This window comes from Triturus cristatus, chromosome 5_1 (assembly GCF_964204655.1).
Source record: "Triturus cristatus chromosome 5_1, aTriCri1.1, whole genome shotgun sequence".
NCBI classification, from domain to species: Eukaryota; Metazoa; Chordata; class Amphibia; order Caudata; family Salamandridae; genus Triturus; species Triturus cristatus.
In genome coordinates, this window is record NC_140587.1 from 915,237,484 (window position 1) to 915,254,270 (window position 16,787).

General features: G+C 45.1%; 1 pseudogene; it reads left to right on the top strand.

Annotated features, from left to right (window-relative positions):
* The first annotated feature begins 3,592 nt into the window (after positions 1-3,592).
* LOC146831594 (peroxiredoxin pseudogene) overlaps positions 3,593-16,787 on the top strand; it is a 74,226-nt pseudogene continuing 61,031 nt past the window's right edge.

The following is a 16,787-nucleotide window of genomic DNA, read 5'->3' on the forward strand; positions in this document are numbered from 1 at the left end:
GCTCCATGGGACCCCCCACGCCTACCCTATAGACCCCCTATGGATTCCAGGGAGAGGCCCCATGCACAGCTCCATGGAACCCCCATGCCTACCCTATAGACCCCCTATGGATTCCAGGGAGAGGCCCCGCGCACAGCTCCATAGGACCCCACAACTAGCCTTTTGAATCCCACCCCCCCCCCCTAATCACGGCCAGGGAGTGACTACTCGCAAAGTGGCTCTCAGTGCCCGGTCCGTCCCTGGCAGTCGCCCCTCTGGCCCACCATAGCTTGTGGCTCTCAGTGCCCAGTCCGTCCCTGGCAGTCACCCCTCCGGCCCCCTGGCAGTGCCCTCTGATGCTCAGACCTAGCAGTACCCCGACGCTGCCATTGGCAGCACCACCTCGGGGCCCATACCGTGTAATGCTCTGTACTAGGCCAGTCCCTGCAGTGCCCCTGGATGCCCATACCTTGCAGTGCTCGGTGCCCACTCTGTCCCTGGCAGTGCCCCATCGGTGTCTATACATTGTGGAGTTTAGGTGGCAGCTCAGTCCCAGGTAGTGCCCATACCTTGCAGCGCTCACAGCTGTCTCTGGCAGTGCCCTCGGTGCTCTACGGCCACTCTGGCACAGGTGCCATGGTGGGCAGCGGCCGGCGGCCTGACTCCTGCTTGGTGCCCGGTGCAGAGTGTCTTTTGCCCCCACCCTGGAGTCATTTGGTCTGTTATAATCTGACCCTCACCAAGGGCCCTTTGAGGGGCTCGCACACAACACGCCTTACATTCACATGAAACACCTGGAGCGCTCACCCACCACCCTGTCACAGAGCGCCCTTTGTGTCCAGACACTGTGGACTGCCCACAAGGACACAGGATGTGATGTGAGTCAGCCGTTTACCATCGGGCCCAAGCCATTCACCACAGGATGCGCTCAGCCATTCACCGGGGTCTGCACTCAGCCATTCATCCTGGAGGAGCCAACCAGTCATTGTCCACAGGCTGCACTCCCCAGGGAGCACTGAGCCATTCCCCCCGAAGCAGCACTCAGTCATTCACCCCGAGGCTGCAATCAGCCATTCACCACAGGATGCGCTCAGCCAATCACCGGGGTCATCCCAAGGAGGCACCCAGTCATTGTCCACAGGCTGCACTCCCAAAGGAGCACTCAGCCATTCCCCCCGAGGCAGCACCCCAGTCATTCACCCCAAGGCTGCAAACACCCATTCACCACAAGATGCACTCAGCCAATCACTGGGGTCATCCCGAGGAGGCACTCAGTCATTGTCCACAGGCTGCACTCCCAAGGTGGCACCCAGCCATTAGCCCCGAGGCAGCAAATAGTCATTCATCCTGAGGAGGCACTCGGCCATTCACCACACCATGCACTCAGCTATTCACCACAAGTTGCACTCAGTCATTCTCCCCGAGGCTGCACTCAGCCATTCATCCTGAGGAGGCACTCGGCCATTCACCACAAGCTGCACTCCCAATAGGGCACCCAGCCATTATCCCCGAGGCAGCAAATAGTCATTCACCTTCAGGAGGGACTCAGACGTTTATCCCCAGGGATGCACTTAGCCATTCACCACAAGCTGCACTCGGCCATTCACCCTGAGGCTGCACCCCAGTCATTCACCCCGAGGCTGCACTCAGCCATTTCCCCACCTGCTACACTCAGTCATTCACATTGAGGCTGCACTCAGCCATTCACCCTGAGGCTGCACCTAGTCATTCATCCGGAGTCTGCACTCAGCCATTCATTCACCTGAGGCCGCACTTAGCCTTTCTCCCAGGTCCATTCCTTACCTTCTTGTTACCAGTAATGACGGCCCCCTCCGGCCATTCCCAATGAGCGAGCACCCCCGAACCCGAAGAAAAACATAAACAAGCATTTGCAATGCAATAGGTTTCGCATTTGCGAGATTTTGAGCTATTGGCATTGTAAATGGCAATGCTTATTAATTATGTGTTTGAAAACATACAAGCGGTGCGCAAACACGCACTTTCTACTTATGGTCCTTGCTTACGAGAAGCAAAGCTGGCAGTAACTGCGCCTCTTTTACTGCCAGCCATGCTTCTTGTACGCAAGGACTAGTAGGAATGTGCATGTTTACGCACCGCTTGCAGGCTTTCAAAACATATAAATAAAAGGCATTGTTATTTACAACACCAATAGCTCAAACGCTACAAATGCGAGACCTATTGCATTGCAAATGCTTGTTTTAAATGTCACTTCTAAGCCATGTCACTTGTCCACCACTGGAGCTAAGCAAAATTCGACAAGCTCCTTCAGCCCCCCTCCATCATGCCACAGGTATGATGTGTGCAGTGACTAAGCACTGAGTGAAAGCATTATCCTGGCTCTTCTGGTGTGACTAGGGGGGCATCTATAGGACCATTTTCTAGCAGTCATTTATTACCTTTTGGCCAAGGGACCACAGTCACTGTTGTTTGATTGACTCGGAGAGCACATTTCCTCCTCAATAGGCTCATTTAGTGTGGTGGTGATTGACCTATTACAGTCTCCATTAGTAGTTAATCGTTCACTTGACTCAAGCGAGAGCCGTCTTGCAGCCAGGTCAATCTCCTTCGTAATGACCCCCTAGGCTCTAGCAGAAATCGACCAAAAAAGAATCTAGAGTGGTACTGTTAGAGCATTAGAAGATTCAGCATTTGGGAGTTTTCTCATCCCCTTGCTTTCCAATTAGAACAGGGTAATTGGTAGGGCAAAATCCAGGTATGAACAGAGTTGATAAAACCTCAGCAACAAGTGACCTAAATTAATAAAATCGAAACAGGACAGAGCCACAGAACCGTGATGAGGGAAATGGCGCTGTGCTAGAAAGTGCTCAAGCCCCCACCTCCTGGCAGCAGCAAGGGAGTCTGGGCCTTAAAGTCCAGGTGGCCCTCACTCCCTGGTCATTGTTGGCACGTCCTGTGCTGCAGGAACTGGTGTTTTGTTATAAAGTGCTCATGTATCTGCCTCCTGCCAGCAGCAAGGGAGTCTGGACCTTCAAGTCCTGGTGGCGCACTTTCCCTAGCTGGTGTGTCATGAGTTAATGTTCCGCAACATTTTATTTTATTAGTTTCATGTTAATAATAATTTAAAATTATTTTAAATGTATATTTTATATTAAAATATGCTTACTATTTTCATGGTAACATACTGTTTTGTATGACCACTCAGACTACCTGTTGATGTAACAAGGGAAGAATGAAACGGAAGAGGGGCAAGAACCCTTACATTGTTATGTAACTACTGAACGGATGTGTACTATAAAATGAGAAACAACAATAAACAAATGTAAACAAAAAATATTAAAATATGCTTACTATTTTTTTTTTAAGAATAAACTTTGAAAATGTTCTCTATACTTTCCCATAGGAAGCTCTCTACCACAGTGGCAGAGATAGCCACCAAAGTGCCAGAGGTCTTCATCCACATGTAAAAAGTTACTAGTAGTAAAACTCATAAATGTACTAGTAGACTTCTCTACCCCTGGTTTGAGTTTACACTTAGGTGCAAATCTACACTCAGAAATGGTGAATGACAGTGTGTAAATACTAGTGCCCTATTTGTCTATGTATTACTTGAATAAGATTTTTGGGAAGTAGTATGAACAGCTCAGCAAGTAATATACACATTAGAGCAAAGATTAGTTATGCCCCATTCATAGATCATCCCATATCCCTAATCCGAAAGTTCAAAGACATCAAGCTTACCAACTGCATAGGAAAGTACCTGTTCTTTTCCTTCTACCCTGGGGACTTTATATTTGTTTGCCCCACGGAGATCATTGAATTTGGGGGCCGTGCGGAGAAGTTCAGGAAGATCAACTGTGAGCTGATTGCCGCCTCTGTGGACTCTCACTTCTGTCACCTGGCCTTGTCCAACATCTGGGGAAAAGAAGGCGGGCTGAGCTCCAGGAACATTCCGCTGGCAGCCGACACCAAGTGCATCATTTTACAAGATTATGGGGTCTTGAAAGAGGATGAAGGGTTCTACTTCAGAGGGCTCTTCATCATCGTTGACAAGGAGATCCTGAGCCAGATCAAGACAGCGAACAATACTTTTGTTCAAATGGTAAGAAGTACATATAAGCTTTCTGCCATTACATCTCCATTTTCTCTTCTCCAGCACATAGACAGGAATCTTAAACAAGCATTGAAAATGCAATAAGTCTCGCCTTTTATTAAGTTAAAGCCATTTGCTTTGCAATACAATACCATTAGCAAAGCAAATGGCTTTAAGTTAATCAAAGGCGAGACCTATTGCATTTTCAAGGCGCTGCAGATATCTTGCCAGGGTGGGATGTTATTTTCTGTTGCTGAAGGGGTGGGGAATTTCTTGACTATGTTGAAAAGTTCCTTGCCGTTGTTGGAGCTGTCATTCTTGCAGGTGGCTAGGGCGGTCTTCCTGGTGTTTTTCATGATGTGGTGGTAGTGGTTAAGGGCAGCTCTGAAGAGTATACAGTGCTCGAGGATCTTGAGGGTATTTTTAAATTGCAGCAGCACCAGAGCCCATGATACACTGGCTGTGCTCCCGCAACCGTGTGCAGGTCGGGTGGCAACTGCACTCTTCTGGTGTCTTCACCAGTGACTGAAGCCACGGAGCTCAGAGGACAGCCAGAGAGTGGATGAGGGTTGCTTGTGACACAGTACAGCCCGGGTAGCCCTCCAAGCCATCGCTGCAGAGTCACAGGTACATTAGATTAACCCCTTCAGCGCTGCGCGGATTCCCCCGCGGTGCTGAAGGGTTCGAGCGCGGGCGGGGCCATGACGGAACGGTTCCGTCATGAGCACAGCTCAACCGATGCTCATGACGGAACCGTTCCGTCATGAGCATGGAAGGGGTTAAGGCCACCTCAATGAAGTGTTTACTCCCCAGCACCAGTCACTATCAGGATCTTCCAACTGTTTCCCGCCCTGAGCCCCAGCAACTGAGGGATAAAACTTCTAAGGGACAAGTCCAGGGACCCCCCTCTGTGCCAAGGGCTCGTGTATTCTCCAGGACACCGCAACCAGTGGACATGCCTTGGTAATCCAAAACCATGGCACGGTCTCTGAAACACAACAGGTGACCACCTACATGAACTGTCCAACTAATGACGACACAGCACATCCACGCCGCTGGCCGTTGGCCAGGCTTCTACTGTTACTGAAGTGACGCAAATAATAATTCGTCTCAAGCACACTGAAAGCATTTCCCTGGTGCAGCGACCCTGCTTTGATGCACGCAACTGGACCTGCAGTTTGACCCTAGCTAATTTCTGCAGTTTGCGTCCCACGACAGCCAATCAGACACAGCGAGAGGAAAGTAAGCGAGGCAGAGCACAAAACAAGGCCTGCCCTGAGATTTAACTCCCCTTTTCAACAATTTACAAACCCCAGCAGTGGAGAGTTTTGCTAATGGGCTTGATGTAAGCGCTGGAAGGAGCCGGGGGACGTGAGGCCACAGCACACCGAGCTCCCCCTCCCTGACACACACACAACGACAAAGAGGGCCCACTGCGTTTGTCAGAATCTGATCTTCCACAGATGGTGAACATTTTGGAAGTGTAGTTATGGGGAAATTGGACAGAGGCAAAGAGGCACCGCGAGCCCTGCCAGGCCCCATTACACACCTGAGCCAGCTGAGTGAGACAGCGAAAGGGCAAATCTGCATGGGCTCTGTGACATGCGACGCGTGGGCTGCAAGGAGGGCGCTGTGTGGCTGAGGAGGAGAGGGGGTCTGCGCCAGGAGTCTGCCAGGGGTTAAAGGTTGGTGTGGACCGCTGCCATCCCGACCCATCCCATGTGTGACGCCTTCCTACATCTCAGCAGACTTGCCCATTGCATTCTGGCACTTCTAGTCCCACGCGCAACAATGTATGTATGGGCTGAAAATAACGTTTACTATTTCCTAAAGACACATCCCGGGCTGAGCTTGGAGTTACACATGCCATGGGGCTTCTTGGCATCTAAGGGGGGGGGGGCGCAGGCAGGGTAGGAGTGTGTGGGTAATCTGTCTTTTGCTGGTTCTCTCTTCACATCTCTGTCCAGGCCTCTGTCACCATCGGTTAGTTCTCCCCAGATCAAGGGTAAAACAAGACGCATGAGCGACATTATTTAATGTTTAAAGCAAAAAAGTTTTAGCGGTCTGACGAGTCGAAGTGGGCCGAGGACATGGCTTGGGCGGACGTGTCCCTGGGGCTGCAAAGGAGGTGTAGCCGCAGGCCGGGGCTCGCGCCTTGAAATTGGCTTCTCAAGGATCTTAGCTGCGGAAAGGGAGAGAGAATGGTGGCAAGATGGACTAGACAAAATAAAGAGAAAGCAAGAGACAGACAGAGAGAACAAGCATGTGGACGGCGCTGCAAATGAAAAAAAAGTGCTTACTGTCCTTTAAAGGAAAGAGTGTAAATCTGGCCGTAAAAGATCCAATCCCGGTGGCCGGGGCAAAACGCGGACAGGGTGGTAACCAGGAGGGACTAAAAAGCCTCCTGAACAATCAGTACACCCAGTTTAGCATAATTGGTGACGTCAAATGATGCACACCAATGAAAATTACAGTCGGAACTGAAAGTGAACTCCGCAAACCGTATCGATTCCAAAAGCCTCGCATGGCGATGCAGCGCATGCGCGCTGCTAATACCAGCCGAGACCTAAAAACATGACACTCAAGCTCATATGTTATTGGTTCTACATTTCAAACTGCTCTTGTTAGAAATATTAATGCCTGTTTTCTCGGCATTGTGCTTCGATCAAGTACTCCAAGCCATTCAATGCACAGCCAGTGGCCATGTTGTATTTTATTGTATTATAATATTTTTTAGCAATTAATATCCCTATGTGGGGCAATGAAGAGCTTGTCCACGTGGGTAGCATGCTACACCATGTGGGTGTATGAATGGAAGTGTGTTGTCTTTGCTTTGTGTCTGTGTGGGAATGTTTCCATGTATTCACAAATTGCATTTTTTATTATTTTTAGTAGTACTATAGTAATACTACTAACATGCTACAAAATGCTATTCACTAACCTACATGCGGAGGTCTACGCCTACGCCTCTCCTATCTCTTATGTGAAGAGATCTCAGCACTGGCTGCGGAGATCTCAGCACATGTAGGTATGCATTTTAGTAGCAAATGTGGTAGTGGTGGGGTGACCAGCTGAAAAATGGGAAATATTTATGAATAAATGGGAAAAGTTTAGGGAGGAATAAGGAGTGGTTCAGATAGAGATAATCAGGGGTTTATGGAGAGACATGCACCCACCCACAAAACATTAAGCCTATTGCCATTCACAAACTGCACATCTATAATTACTCCAGCCAAAAAAGATCCAAAACAGTTGTATATGTACTCCATCTCAGACTTGCAGTAAGTCCAGCACCATCCATAGCTAACCACTGGTACCGCAACATCCTCTATAGAAAATAATAGAGGTAAGGACTTAAAATGAAAGGCTATACAAACTAAAGTTAAATTAAAATAACTTGTATCAACCTTTTTAAAAATACAAATAAATTAAATGTAATGTTTACAAATTGTATAATTATATATATTTGTGTGTTAAATATTAGTTTATCAAAATATTTTAATAACCCTTTTTTAAATGTAAATATTAATGCAACTGAATTTTTTTTAAATTACATTACTTTAAATTCATTCTATACAAAACTTGAAATCATTTTGTATTACATAATAAATAAATATATATTTTATACTTTAGATGGAGGATGGATTTTTTTTTTAAATCTTCAGAAAAATAATTTTAATTTAATGTAATATATTAAAAATAATTACATTTTAATGACAAATTGAGTTACTACAGCATGTTTTAGTTTGTTCTACATTTAGGGAAAATATTTAAAATTAATTTACATAAATATTTAACATTAAAATATTTGTAAGTTTAAACTTTTCCCTTATCTTTTACCACAGTGAGATCTCTGCCCTAGCGGCGGAGACCTCCTCCTACGTGTGAAAATTTACAAGTAGTAACTTTACACAAGAAAATTAGGCTCCATTGTCTGAATGCAAGGGCTGGGGGCATTTAACCCTGCACTTTTTTTAACTTTATATTTGTAAATGGTAAACTGCTCAAAGTAGTAAATGTACTTAAAGGTGTAAGAGTAAACTTACAGGTGTGGATATACCCACGTGTGAGCTTTCCTTTATGAGTAGCCCCATTTGTTTTTTAAGCTGTTGAGCTCTGTGTGGTTAATCTTCATCTGTGCATCTAAAGCACACAGGCTGTGAGCAAATCTTGACTTGGGCTCATACATTTTGTAGCTGATTTGTGTACCAGCCGCAAAGTCTTAACATCTAAGGCAGAATGATCTGATCCGGTCATATGGGAGTGGGGTTTATGCTGAATAGGAAAGGAGAGAGGATTGACACCTGAGGGACACCATAATGTTGGGTGTTGAAGCTGATATGAAAGGTAGTTGGAAAACCAAGCACACTCAGTCTTTGTTGTATGAGGGAATCCATTTTAGGACATTTTTGCATAATCTGAGATTATGCTGTCTATGTAATAACATCTGAAGGTGATCAGTGTCAAGGGCTTCTGATAAGGCCAGAGGCAGTAAAGCAGCCACTACGTTCCTGTCCACCATTAGGTTTGGGTCATCCCACATGGATAGGAGGGCTGACTTTGTACCTCTACTAGATCTGAATCCAGATTGTTGTTCCAACATCAGAATATTTACCTCAGTAAAATAGGAGAGTTTAGTAAAAACTGCTATTTTGAATCGTTTACCTACTAACACTCTATTGGAGATTGCCCTGTGGTTTGCTGCCTCGGAAGTGCTGAGATTCTTCTTCTTGAGGAGTGGTCAAATGTAAGAGGTTTATTGCTGAGGTTGAAAAGATTCTGGTATCAAGGGCTTGTACTGAAGTTTCCCTAATAGTTTACTTGTGTTTGTAATGTTGTAGAATTGCTTTTTAAGAGGGTGTTGAAGTAGGTCAGACATAGAAGATTGGCAGAGTCTATCTTTGTTTTGGTGCCATAATGCGTAAGAGTGTTCGCAGTTTTGACCTTAAGATAGTTTAGATCAGTTCCATCAAGGTTTTCTTGCAGAAGGCTTGCAAACATGCATTTTCTGTCTTTTAGCACCCTGTATTGCTGGATTCTGAAAGAATCCTCTGGAGTGCCATTGATTGTCAGCCAGTTTCAATTATGAATGTGGAATAGTAGTGTCTTTTTTTGGTTCTGGTGGCCACTTTGTATTTCCTATTATAGTGGTGCATTTCAAGTTTGTCGCTTTCATCCCTTGTTTCCTCCATCTGAACTGTAGAATCCTTACTTGCATTTGTATTTCTCTGATCTGGTCAAGGCAGGTGGTCTTCTTCCTGGGGTTAACCCTGGTAATGGTCTTTAGTGATTTCTGGTTGTCCGGTAGAGTGAAAATCAAGTTATAGACGGAGGATATGTCCTTGGTTCGGATATGGCTAGGTATTCTTTTGAAGTGGACAATAAAAGTTAAGAGGTCCTATTTTTCCATTATCTATATGTGTAGTTGGTTTTGAGTGAATCTTGTTTGAAAGTGTTGGTCACTGCAAGCAGGCAAGTTCTTAATTACGGAGGCATGCCTTGGGGGCAGGGCTGGACCGGGAACCGAAACCGGCCCTGGCAAACTGCTCGGCAGGCTCCGCTGGGGGAAGGGTGAGGGTGCGGCCAAGCCGTTTGCCAGGGCCGGTTTATGACGATTTAGTTACAGGGGGCCAAAATTGGCGGCCTCCGGTAACAAAAACGGACCCCAGGGACCCAAAACCGGCCCCCACCCTGGGGCCCACCAGGAAAACGCCCGGTGCCCGCTACAGCCAGTCCGGCCCTGCTTTCGGGTGAATGTGACATACAATGTGGGCCTGGCAGGTGAGTTGGTCCAATACATGTTGGTGAAATGTGACGGATTCAAGATTGGATGTGATGGCAGTGCTTGTTGTTAAATCCATTTTGTCACCAGGACCCAGATTCACAGAGGTGTCACATAACGCAGCACAGAAACCAAAGTTGCTGTGATGCATTGCTTGCATGGGAGAGAGCAAGATAGTATATTCAGGTTGGTGCACAATTTTGCTGCCTAGTACCATGCACATACTTTTTCACCACATTGCAAGGGTGTCTGTGTCATGTCTAGCATTGATTTTGTACTGGAATGGTGTGCTTCCAGTGCAAAATACAATGCTTAGACTAACTGTAAAACTTTTCCCACTTCAGATGTGTGTCACTTGCAAAGTAGAAAAAGTTAGGAGACATAAAGCATTTCTCCTTTTTACATTTGCCTCAAAGTGTTCTTATTTTTTGGAGCAGACTCTTTCTAATATTATTAGTAGAGCTTTATGTCACAAACCATGGATGGTTACACGGAATGGCCCTTGACACAGAGTACCGAAACGCTTTTGCACTGCTTTATGTTACTTTGAGGCAAGTTTCTAGTGCAAGTTTTGCCCTGGAAATTAAACACAAAAAAATATTTTTGCTCAGGTTTGCATCACTTTTGTGTTGTAATTCCATCCCAAAATATTTGTAAATCTGGGACCCAGAGTTGAGGTCGCTTAGGATGTTTAGGTTGGGGTGTTTTAGTAAAAACTTGCCACTCTGTCTAGCAAGGTGTCCCTAAACTTTCCTTTGCTGGGAGATAGTCTATAGGTCAAAAGGAAGGAACAGCCAAATGTTGAAGTGGGGTGACATCTTACCAGCAAGAATTCACAGTCGCTTATGGTGAAGTCTTTGATGTGAGAGATTTAGAAAGATTTCTTGCGGCTGACTATTGGGCCATCTCCACACTTAGCGATATGATTGTTAGGTCTCGCCTACGCAGAACTTTAGCCGTCATTCTGCTCTTTTTCGAAACACATACTTGTGCTTGTGGTGGCATCCACCTTGCGGGAGCGAACAGGAGCGTGCCACAAGCACGAGTATGTGCATCGAAAAAGAGCAGACTGCACACGCACGCACGCACCACTTCCGGTCTTGGTTTGGCTTCTTGGAATTGGCTTGCGTTCGTGTTGTTAATTTTTTGGGGGCTTGAAAAGGCATTCTTATCAGTGTTGGGGTTTATTTTAAGGTGGCGTTTAAATACTTTTTTGCTTGGAAAAGGGATTTATACGTTCACTCTCGATCGCGTTTCATCTGTCTTTCTTTTGAGTTTGCGTTGAAATATTTTTGGTGCTTCAAAAAGCATTCATACGCTACGATCAAGTGCGCCCTCAGGAGTCCGTCCGGGGCACAAGCAGGGACTGACTTAAGTGCTCCCGATCCTCGCGCACTCCGTAGTCTTCCCTCGGCCAAAGCAGGCCTCCACTTCTGTGCTCCCTTGTTTTATTATCTTGCCGCTACTCCAATGAGATGCACGTTTGAAGTCGCAGTTCCCTTGATTCTCCATGCAGTCTTATTTGCAATCTTGACTTGGGTTAGAATCACATTGGTTTCTACTTCTTGAGTTTGCATCTTGGAATTACGGCACTTTCAGTTTGCTGCTTGTCTTGAAACACAAATTCAGGCAATTATTTAATGAACTCTGTGGCTTGATACATGTAGGGCCCAATTCACAGAACTAACTTAAGACAAAATCCTAAACTACCATTTTGGTATTCACAGAAGGCACTTACTCATTTTGGTATTCACAGAAGGTACTTACTCATTTCGGTATTCACAGAATGCCTTCTGTGAATACCGAAAGTCTTAAAGTTAGGATTTTTCTCAGTTTAGGAGTAGTAAAGTTAAGACTCCTAACTTTAGGACTCCTAAATGCCTTCTGTGAATACCGAAAGTCTTAAAGTTAGGATTTTTCTCAGTTTAGGAGTAGTAAAGGCCTTTACTACTCCTAAACTGAGAAAAATCCTAACTTTAAGACTTTAAGACTTTTGGTATTCACAGAAGGCATTTAGGAGTCTTAAAGTTAGGACTCCTAACTTCTGTGAATACCGAAATGAGTAAGTGCCTTCTGTGAATACCAAAATGGTAGTAAGTTTAGGATTCTGTCTTAAGTTAGTTCTGTGAATCGGGCCCGTAGTCTGTAAGCATGTTTTTCAATGAGATGGCACAAAAACTAGAATGCGGGATCATACAAGACTCAGTATACTGTTATTTACTAGTGGTTTCAGGCTTATGATTTTCTCTTGTAGTGGCAAAGGGTTTGGAATCTGCTTATAACTTGTTAATTTCTATTTTTGTGCAGCCCTCGCAGCACTATAACTAATTGAACCAAGATGTTCCAGTTCGAATCGGGGCAGTTGGGTGTTCGCCAGAGGCCCTCTTCCCCAGGGATGTCTCCCGCCTCCTTCTTCAATGCAGCGCATTATGTCAACGTCCTAGAAGGCAGCTGAAAACTAAGGCGCTATGTTGATGATGGGTGTACTAACAATATATTATTAAATGAGGCTAACTCAAGGCCCTCTAAACTCTCTGTGAATAGCAGGTGTTCATAGAATTCATCTCGGTGATATTAACTTGCTGATTTATCTTACTGGGTACATTACTTACGCTCACTCTCCTGTAGGTGGCGTGCAATACTGTCTGAGCTAGCTATCCGGCTCTTCAGATAAGAACTTTATATACCCTGCACTAAGGCCAAACGCGCCCTAAAAGTGCCTTGTGGGACATCGTGAAGCTCAGTCTCTTCACAGCATCAACATAGCAGTTTCAAGCCGATTTTAGGTGGCCAAGGCATTTTAACAAAGTTGAGTGGGTTTGCTTATGTACCGACTTTCAAAGTACAGACACCGCCCCTCCTAAAGTTGCATTTAGTACTTGTTTTTCAAGCTTCACCGTGCGTATATTTTTGCCCCTCTTTGGTCTTTCAGCGTTTTTATAGCTATTCAATTTCCAAAAATCTGGCCGAAGTGGCATGCAATATTTATGTCCTTGCCCTGCATTCATAAAATTCCAAATGTGATGTCATTGCTCAGGTGTTTATTTTCTATCACTGGCTGCCTTCGTAGCTGCAAAATGAGTGCTAGTTGTCATGAAAAAAAACACTCCGAATGCTCAAGATCTCCTGGAGAAATACAGCCGGGGTGGAAAGCAAATGTGCATGTGTTATTTCTGTTCGGCCTTTCAAGTTACAAATGTCTGTTTTTCTGTTCTGCTGCTTACAATAGGAAGAGAAACTACAAATATGGGGGCATATTAACAAGGGCCAGCGATATCGCTGGGCACACATAGCGGTAGAAATATTATCGCCGGCTATCGCTGAAAATGATCGCCATGATAACTCTATATTAACAATACATAGCGCTATGGCGATAATATTTCAGCGATAGCGGTGTTTAACATGGAACATCGATGTTCCATGGAAAACAAAGATAACATTGCTGATACGACCCTGTGGTCCTATCAGCATAATCCACCTACCATTATTAGTATGCCTTAGTCTGGAATTTAACAGACGTTAAATTCCAGCGTTAAGGCCGAGGTTGCGCAATTTTTTTAATCGCTGCAACTCCTTGTTAATATCGCGAAGCTGCCTTCGCGATATTTTCATGTGCTGTTTTCACAGCCACGCCTTCTTTGCATCTCATTAGCGATGCGAGGCGAGGCTGTGAAAAAACGGGCTCTACATCAAAGAAACACGCGCTAGCGTGTCCTTGATGATATTGCGATATAATTATCGTCGCTTATCGGCCGAAAACGGACACTAAAGCGGCGATAAATTTATCGCCAGCCCTTGCTCATATGCCCCATGGTATCTGCCGTTCATTCGCAGCCCTGATCGTGTTTTTCAGTGTTACATGAACAAACATACAGGGCCTAATACTTACAACTATTTGAACACCTAAGCCAGACTTACTCCAACAAACAGCGTGATTTGCAAGCACAAAGCCACCTTTGCAATTCACACAAGCATTGGCATAGCCAATAGGTCTCGCCTTTGGGACATTATAAGTGTTTAGCCATGCAACAGTTGATGTTGCACCAAGGATATTGTGCTGCATGATTAAATACTTATAAGGTCCCAAAGGCGAGACCTATTGGCTATGCCAGTGCTTGTTTTTTTGCTGATACTGCATTCAGGTGGTATGGCTTCATGCCAAGTGGGTGTGGAATCCTTGCCGAACCTCGTTTCTCTGGTGCAAGTGAGCTCTGGTGCTGCTTCTAATACTAGCTCAAATATGTAGACATATTATTTGTACATTAATCTTGCTTTGACGAGCCGGCGTTTCCCCTGCTGGATTTTTGTCCTTGTGTCTCAATGTTGCTTTAAGGATGTAGTCATGGTGTAGGAGGATGAAGGAGGCCATGGGGATTCGAGTAAGGGTCAATGGAGGTTTTGAAGTAGGATTGAAGAGCAGGCTTTTGGATTGGGAACCCTAACATAGAAGGGGGAAAATCAGGGAAAACGACCTTTACAACGCGGTCAAAACACTGCAATACATTTGCTTAGCTGTCATTACAACGCAAGTCATTACAACGACTTGCACTGGGTGGCTCTCTAGACTAAGGAATAGTATGATTTACTATTCCAACACCTTCCCTACTGTTACGTAGGCTGGAGTTGGAATAGTAAATCATGCTATTCCTAAGTCCAGCGCCCTTCAGCGCAAGTCGTTGTAACGACTTGCTTTGTAAAAACCGCAATGTAATGTACCGCGATCTAAATGATCGCGTTATATCGTCATACATCCAAAAATAAGGCATGGGGTTATGCATAGGGGTCAATTGACCATGCTCTGGCTGTAGCCTTACATAGGGCTAAGGGACAGGCTTGTGAGTTAGGGAACCCAGGTGTAGGCGATGAAGGGCATGAGGTTATCTGTAGGTGTTAATTGAAGGCTGGTCTGGATGTATCCTGAGGTAGGATTGGATAATTGGCTCATGGGTTAGCATAAAGCAAGGATTTTGTTGTACGTAAAGTTATTAAAATATATAAAAAGCCTTGCTGCACCTGTCATATCTCCCAGACAGGTACCCTGCTGCTTACCTACGGGTACTGGGTTTACATATCAGGGTGGCTGTGCCCACCCTACTCCGGGTACTATACCATAGGGTATATTCCAGTCCAAACTCCTCTGTACTCTACCACATCCCCTAGAGAGACAAGACCCTAGGTCCACACCAGGAGGGTGAAATGTATGTAAAGACTGGGATGACGTCCTGGATGAGAAGGTATCAGGACACACTGAGAAATAGGGTGTTGTCTCTCAATGACTGAGACTCTGAAATCGAAGACAGTGCGAGCAGACCATAGTTCCTGGTGCACAGTATGGCTCATCATCCCTCTAATTTTTCAACCGTACTATATACATGTCCATCGAAGGAAAATTAAAATAAGTAGACACTCTGAAACTAAAGCACAAGAATGCAAAAATGGATTGTAATGCATTGTATATAGGGGAAAATCTCCATTAAAGCGTGCAAATGTCTTTTGCTGACATTTTGATAACATACGTGTCAAATGTCCAGGCTAGTCCAACAGAATTCAATACCCTAACCCTCTTGAACAAGTAATAGCAGTTTGCATATAGCCTGAAACATACAGATTATAAAAACTGAAAGGCTGGAAATGTATGGAAATCTCATTCTAGTGACAGCGGACATGTAACAACAGTCTCCATTCTGAGATGTGCCACCCAGCAAAAAATGTAAGTATTCTACTGTTTTGAAGAACAGTGGTGCCCCAGGGCCCACCTAGGGCACCCATCATTCACCACGTTGGGGGCGGTGCAGGGAGCCCTAGGGCCCCCGCGGCTCCAGTCGGCTCCCCGCAAGGTGCGGGAGCCGGCATTACTCCCGCCTGCAGCCATATAAATATGTAATTTTATAATTAATTATAAACTGCTTACAAAAGTAACACCTGGGGCACCACCACTTTATGTTAAAAAATATGACATTGACATGCCTTAACATCAACACCATCACATAGACAGATCTTCACAGAGACAAACTACCCTCACAATACTGCTCAGTAAATTCATTTTTCTAAATGGTGTATTGACAAGGGGGTTACTTGCATTTACAAATAACCGTTTAGTTTTAGATATTGCATTCAAATTAAGTTTAAACAAATAAGCATTTTCCATAGTGTAAGGTAACCTTTCTTTTAAATTTTTAATTAACTAATGGCATTTAACATATTTGTAACCAAGCAAAATTAATCGAATTAGTTTGGTTAGGGCTTCTGTTATGTGGAATACTTAAAGTGCTTTTAAGTTTTACATTTAAAATAATTTTAACATAATAATAATAAATTAAAATTATGGTATACATTATCGTATGACAATAGAAAATGTAGAGGTGAAGAGATGTCAGGTTACAACGGTGTTTTTGCTTTTTGGTAATATATAAAGACTTCACAGCCTACCTAGAGGCTAGAGTTGGGCATCTGGACTTTTGTACACTCACACCGTCTGCTCGTTTAGAAAGGGACATGATTTCCAGAACCATAAAATCCTGTTTTTCAGCGGAATCTTTTCTTGGTTGACTGACGCTCCAAAAAACAAATGTGAGCCCCAGGGGATGGGGTCACCAGAGCCAAATGTAGCCAGGGGAGAGGGCTGTGTAACCCTCCCCCCCTTATAAGTACATCGGGCCCTGGAGGATGGGGCCCCCAGGGCCGAAATTCAGCCTGGGTAAGGGGGACCAGGTATTCCATTCCCCACAAAAAGTATGTTGGGCCCTGGAGATGGGGTCTCTGGGGCCAAAAATGTCCTGGGGAGGTGGGGGCGCATGCCCACTGCACCTAAATAAGACATTGAGCCCTGGGGGATGGGGTTCCTGGGGCTGAATTTGTGCTGGGGAAGGAGGCCATGCGTGCTCCCTTGCCCCAAAAAAACAAAAAGATTGTCCCCCTGGGCCATAGCCCGCCCTGGTGTTTGGATAAACAAGT